Source organism: Benincasa hispida, chromosome 1 (genome assembly GCF_027475165.1).
Source record: "Benincasa hispida cultivar pf3 chromosome 1, pf3_genome.v1.1, whole genome shotgun sequence".
NCBI lineage: Eukaryota > Viridiplantae > Streptophyta > Magnoliopsida > Cucurbitales > Cucurbitaceae > Benincasa > Benincasa hispida.
In genome coordinates this window covers 88564888-88572171 of record NC_143478.1, presented here as the reverse complement: position 1 = coordinate 88572171, position 7284 = coordinate 88564888, and the positions used below count along the sequence as shown (strand labels likewise).

The window sequence follows — 7284 nt, the reverse complement described above, 5'->3', positions numbered from 1 at the left end:
GAACACTAGCCATGTCTCAAGCAACTTATATTGAAAAAATGTTGTCTAGGTATAAGATGCAAAATTCTAAAAGAGGTTTGTTACCTTACAGATATGGAATTCATTTGTCAAAGGATCAATGTCCTAAGACACCTCAAGAGGTTGAGGATATGAGATGCATTCCTTATGCTTCTGCAGTAGGGAGCCTGATGTATGCAATGTTATGTACTAGACCTGACATATGCTATGCGGTAGGGATAGTCAATAGGTATCAGTCCAATCCTGGATATGATCATTGGACTACCGTTAAAAATATCCTCAAATATCTTAGGAGAACGAGGAACTACATGCTTGTGTATGGTACTAAGGATTTGATCCCTACTGGATACACTGACTCTGATTTTCAAACCAATAAAGATGCTAGAAAGTCTACATCTGGATCAGTGTTCACTCTTAACGGAGGAGCAGTAGTGTGGAGAAGTGTGAAGCAAAATTGTATTGCAGACTCCACAATGGAAGCTGAATACATAGCTGCTTGTGAAGCAGCAAAGGAAGCAGTATAGTTGAGGAAATTCTTGACAGATTTAGAAGTTGTTCCAAATACGCATCTGCCTATCACCCTATATTGTGATAATAGTGGTGCAGTTGCAAATTCAAGAGAACCAAGAAGCCACAAGCGCGGTAAGCATATTGAGCGCAAATAGCATCTGATCTGGGAGATTGTACATCGTGGAGACGTTGTAGTAACCCAGATATCTTTTGAGCAAAACATTGCTGATCCTTTTATAAAGGCCCTCACGGCTAAAGTGTTTGAAGGTCACCTACAGAGTCTAGGTCTATGAAGTTTGTAAACTAGTACAAGTGGGAGAACTTTTGGGTATATGCCCTAGTTTATTGTATTCATATGTTTATTGTACTCAAATGTTTCTCACTTAAATTCAACATTGTGATACTCCACTAGGAGTTTTAGTCCTAGTGGGAGTTTGTTGGATTTTATGTCCTAAAACTCGTAGTTTGTAAATTATTAAACATATTATGTTTTGTTTTTCGATAAAGTTGTTATTGAAATTGTAATCTTGAATCCAATAAACTAAGGTCCTAGGGCTATTTAATGTAGTTTGAACTTTATGTAGTGACATAAATGTGGATCAAGTTCAAATATATAGCCAAAATGGTTTATAGTATATGAATAAGGTTGGGCGCCTTATTCTGGGGACACTATGGATGCAGCCAACTTTGTAGTTAGTACAAACGATGTGATACTGAATCGTTCATATAGAGATATGTAAGTGGGGGCATCCTATGTAAAAAGTTTACATAAGACTGAACCATGAAATAGTCATTTTTTAGGTTCTAAATGCCGTTTTATGTATAAAACTGACTATTTCGTTAATTGATGACCTAGGTAACTTAATCTTAACCCTGAGCTAACTATGAACTTCTGTTCACTCGGAATTATTCTTAGATCTACATAGGTGAGGGCAGCTCAATATTGCTGGCCCAATAAGCCTCCCATTTCAGGGGTAAGATCGGGTGGATAGTTGGGAATATAGGGTGCAAGACGGAATTCACTCCTACCCGTTATAGGGATAGTAGATAGGTTGTTCCCTTTAGCACTGAATCCAAGTCTTGAACAAGAGGCCCCACCCTCTCCTTGGCCCGAGAGGGATTCGGTTTATAGGTTGGACCTTAAACCAATTGTTCATTAGAGGATCAGTGGAACTTAAGGAACAGGATGTAGTCTTGGGGGTAAAATGGTTTTTATGACCCAACTGAGATTACGAACAAGCTGTTAAGGATTAGCTTACTAATCATGGTTATATAAAATGGACACAAATATATCTATTGCGAGGGGAGTGCAACTACGGGACTATAGTGGAATGACCCGTTAGTTAATGAATGTTGATTAGCTCCATCTAAAGAGTTTAGCTAGCTAATCTCGGATCTTGGAGCCCATGATCTATAGGTTCATTAGGTTCCCCTACTAGCTTATATGGAATAAACTTAGAATAGTATGATAAAATAATTCGAATTGTTCGAATTAGGTAAAGAGAGAGCAACCGACAAATATATGTGATATAGTGGTCGGGTTTTTCAATTTAGAGAACTTTAATATTTAAATGTGGTTTAAATATCAAGAATATAAATACGTTCATATTTGGATGCTCAGAAATAATGGAAATGGTCAAAGATGTAAAAAGTCAAAGAGTTGACTTCTGTCTTTGAAAAGTCAAACTTTGACCGACCTTATATTCAAATGTGATTTGAATTTCAAGAAAATGAAAGCAGGTTCATGCTCGGGAGGTCAAAATTAGTCAACACGAAAAAAAATCATAAAAAGTCAAAATGTTGACTTTTTGGTCAAAGTCAAACTTTGACCAAATGACTATTTTGCCCTTTGACTAAAGTTAGTGGGAAAATCCAAACTTTTGTTGGATAATTCCACTAACAAAATAGTGCGCTAGGTGTTGGCTTTTAGTGGAGACATTAAACCCACTAAGATAGTGGATTATAGGTGTTGGGTTTTTATGGATTTAGTTCATGCAATTGTTGCATGGTTTTTTCTATAAAATGGACTTTCATTTTGAATGAAAAAAGTTTTGCCATTTTGCCAAAATTGTGTTTGTAAATTTAGGCTAGAAAAATCACATTTTTTGGAGAAAAATTAAAAACCCAAACCTAATCCAAAATTCCATTTCTTTTTTCCATTTCTTTCTCTCTCGGTTTTCTTCATCCACCAGGTTCCACAACTCGATTCTGAGTCCAGAGAATAGTAGGTCAACTCTAGTGGTGGTCCGAAAGAGTTCAGGTCGAGATTCAGCAATGAAAGGCGGTTTTTTAGAGCTTTAAAGGTAAGTTAATTACTGTTTTCGCATAGAGGCTTATGTGTAGGTCCTATAGACATTGTATATATCGCATACGTTCTAACATTAGAAGCCGTAGCATTCGCATCGAGAGATGGTTTACTATTGTATGTGTGTTGCATGATTGCAAAGCATGAACGCATCCTAGGAAGTGTTAGCCGAATCCCTTCTCATCCCGTTCACCGCATACTCATCGCATCCTTCGTCTATAAACTCTTTTTGAACTCCGCCGCATTTGTTTATTTTCATTATCGCAAACAAAAACCCCAACAACTATTGATTTATTTGGTTACCGCAAAGTTCTCCTGAAAATTACCACATCATATTGCTTTCCCAAGTCCCTGAGTTCGACCCTAGACTTACCAAACTCAGTGGGGTTTACACTTGGATTCCACTGAGAAAATTTGAGTGCTCAATGCATCTTCATCATTGCATTTCATCCATAATTACACCTCATAAAATAACGCATCAAGTTTTTGGCGCCGTTGCCGAGGACTTCGACAAAATAGTGTGCTAACGGTAATTTTTCTGATTTCTTTGCAGACTCTCAATCTCTTGCAAATTACGACCCGAAGATTGAGGGAACATTTCGACGCAGATTAAAAGACAACTGCCAACAACAAGAGAGAACACCAAGAATGGCGGAACAACTGAAAGCAAGGGCTGAAAACGCGAATAATATAATGGCCAACCCCATCCTTCTGGCGAATGATCGCAATAGACCCATTCGGATCTATGCATCGCCCAACCTCTATGATTTCTTTCCAGGAATCATGAGACCAACGTTAGATGGATCGAGGTTTGAAATGAAGCCGGTAATGTTGCAAATGATCCAGGTTGTTGGGCAATTTGGAGGGAGGCGTGTCGAAGACCCACACGCCCACCTCCGGAGCTTCATAGAAATCTGCAACACTTTTGTGTTCCCGAATATCTCTACCGAGGAAGTTCGACTCACTCTGTTCCCATTTTCCTTATGCGATCAAGTAAGCAAATGGGCATATTCTCTCGAACCGGGGGAGATAACCTCGTGGGAACAAGTCGTCGAAAATTTTATGAAGAAGTATTTCCCACCAACCGAGAATGCTAGAAGAAGGAAATTAATAACAAATTTTGAACAAGAAGATGACGAATCGCTCAGTGATGCCTGGGTGAGGTTCAAGCGGCTAGTAAGAGACTGTCCACATAATGGCTTACAGAACTGCCTGCAAATGGAGATTTTTTACCAAGGATTTAATCCCTCTTCACAGACCGTTGCCAAAGCGGCAGCTGCTGGTGATCTGCTAGATAAAACATATGAGGAGGTAAAGAGTATACTTGATCGCATTTCCAAAAATCACAAGGATTGGCGGGAAAGCGATCAGAGATTAAGAATAAAAGATAATGACGCAAACAACGGGACCATGCATCCCTGAAAAATCAAATGACTGTGATGATGAGTTTGATACAAGGCATTGTAATTAATAACACAGGAACGAAGAAAGGGCAGGTCAACGCAATTACTCAAACGACCGCAAGTTGTGTCATTTGTAGAGATGCTCATTCGATAGAAGAATGCCCAGCAAACCCGCAGTCAGCATGCTTCATAAAGAAAAATCCCTATTCCGATACATATAACCCCGGGTGGAGAAACCACCCAAAATTTGCATGGAAAAATCAACAACAAAGCTTCCAACCAGTGGCGCAAAAAGAAGGGCCACCCAGATTTTTCCCGCAAAACAATGGTCCAACGCATAGTCAAGCTAGCAGCTCGCAAATACCGCAATCTTCGTCCTTAGAGAGCTTGTTGAAGCAGTACATTGAGAAAAACGATCAGTGCTTTAGAATCAAGCAACATCCATTCGAAATCTAGAAATTCAACTAGGACAAATTGCAGGCGAGCTGAAAAATAGACCGCATGGAGCGTTGCGGAGCTCAACTAATCTCCCTCGCAATGCTGGGGGCACTGGGAAGAAACAATGCTTAGAAGTCTTCTTGCTAAGTGACAACATGACTGTGGAAGTAGAGGAGGAGCCCATTGTGACCAACTTGAGTGCAGTGACATCCGAGGACCCGTTGACTTATAATTCGGAAAAGCCCAAGAAAATGAACCCCGAAGTTGCGTCCATCCTTAAGCCTTCATAACATGAAACAGAAGAAGTTCAGCTACCACCAGCTCCGCAAAGATTGAAAGAAAAACAAAATGATGAAAACAAGATCACAACAGTGGCAGTAATGCAAAATGCTATGATCCAACCAAAAATGAGCGACCCAAGAATCTTCACAATACAATGCTCCATTAGAGGGGTCTACAGTGGCCAAGCGCTATATGATCTTGGGGCGAGTATAAACATAATGCCGCTATCAATCTTCAAACGGTTGAGTATTGGCACACTCATGCCCACAACAGAGACTCTTCTGCTTGCGAACAGATCCCAAATACATCCTGAAGGAGAGCTGAAAAATGTCGTAATCTCAATTGATAAATTCATCTTGCCGGCAGACTTCCTCATTTTGGATTATAAAGCGGACGAAGATGTGCCCATCATATTGGGACGACCATTCCTTTCGACCGTGCGTGCTTAAATTGATGTGCGCAAGGGGGAGATTGTAATGAACATTCATGGGGAAAAGCTTCGGATTAAGGTAGTCAAGATCTCAGAGGACAAAGAAAAGAGGGAAAAGCCACCGTGGACGTGAAAAGACCAGCCTGGAATAAGCAGTCCTTGAATTACTATATAACTCAACCTCATCAGGGATGCAACTCTTTTGAATATCCTTTTACCTGCATCAATACTTCATGAGCTTTCATCATACTTGTTATTATCCATTATCATAATTACTTTGTTGTTATCTGCACTTTTCTTATTCTATAAAAAAAAAAAAAAAAGATTGTGGTAAAAAAATTTGTTTGTTTAAAATTATTTGACCCTCTCATTGTTTTTCTTGCAAACGATCAAGGCGCAGGATTGCGGAGGTGTTACACGAAAAAGAAACTTATCCAAAGAAGATAGATCGCCGCAAAGAAGGTTGCATCAATACACAATGCGGGCGACATCGCAAATTTGGGGGTTGTATTCTTCCTTCACTTTATTTCAAATTTTGCACTATCACATCGCATTTTAGTTTTAAAAGTTTTATCACCACATCCTCTTTGATTACCGCAATCATTTAACATGGATAAATTTAGTAAGTTACCGCATGCTGTCTCTTTGCCAATTATGATAAAACATACTTCTATTCCTTTCGTATATACTAGAGTCAACTTAATTTTAAGTTAGTCACCTCATGAAATATTTCTAGAAGTAAGGGTCTGCTAGCTTTCTTTCAAACTCTCTTTACGAAGGTTTCTGAGAACATCGCATGACTTCTTTCAATCTTTTGACAATGAGGACATTGCCGCATTTTAAATTTGGGGGTGAGGTATTTATTTTCGACCTTGCTATTTTGAGAAAAAAATTTGAGAATAACAACTCCACTGTCAATACAATGGGAAAACCCATGTTGATAAGAGTTAAGTTGTGAAAGCCACTTACCCGTAGTTGGATGGCCGCATGACACACGTGGGAGCAAGCCAAAACGAAAGTAAGTCACCGGGATCAACGCATAAATATAATGACCGCAACTCCGCTGCCAAGTAGGTATGAGTTTATTTTGAGAAAGAGCGCATTGCTCGTACTTAGATGTCCGCATGACACAAGTGAGGACAAGCCAAAATGAAGGCAAGGCACTTGGATTAGTGCAAGGTCAGAAAAATAATGATGTTAAGAAATATGCAAGGATAAAATCATTTGACACCCTGGTGGAAAAGTTTTCTTTTTGAAATAAATCATGCGATGTCCTGAAATTGAGTAAAGTCCTTTCGAAGGTTAAGCTTACGATCCCTAGGTCTTAGAAATATTTTAAGAAGAGACTTGAATAAGACTTAAGGAAATTTTGGTGTATAGGAGTTGAATGAAGTATCCTTGAGAAATCTAGGAAAAGAACATTGCGGTCGACTTGCTAAAGGAAATCTTTAGCTTATGCTTGAGGACAAACATTGTTTAAATTTGGGGGTGTGATAACGGGTAGAAATGCACGTTATTACATTGTTAAGTTATTAAACAATGAGGGTTTGCATTGATAAAATATGTTAGATTGCGTCCAAAAAGCATTAAGTTTATAACATTGCGGTCGCATGTGTTCATCGCATAGGAATAGTTGATTTTTTATATTTTTATGCAGAATATGCGTTGACGCAAGGCGGAAAGAGCGATCGTAGGAAATCATTGGTTGAGCGCAGCATTACTACAAGGCTTTGCGGTAATTGTGTTCGCAAATATTTGCTCAATAAGGATTGCCAAATAAGAGACGGCACAATTTGGTGGACCCATCTGGGTGAAAGGCCTAATTAATCGTAATGGGATAGAAAACTGATGACGGTCGAATCCGAATTAAGTTGATAGCCACTAACGATAACAAGTAC

The 7284-nt window shown here is 39.1% G+C and overlaps 1 non-coding gene across 1 annotated transcript; it reads right to left on the bottom strand.

Moving 5' to 3' along the window:
- Positions 1-3928: 3928 nt before the first annotated feature.
- Positions 3929-4035, bottom strand: LOC120070473 (small nucleolar RNA R71). The gene has a single exon (XR_005479968.1). It is a non-coding gene; the product is annotated as a small nucleolar RNA R71 (small nucleolar RNA).
- Positions 4036-7284: the final 3249 nt, after the last annotated feature.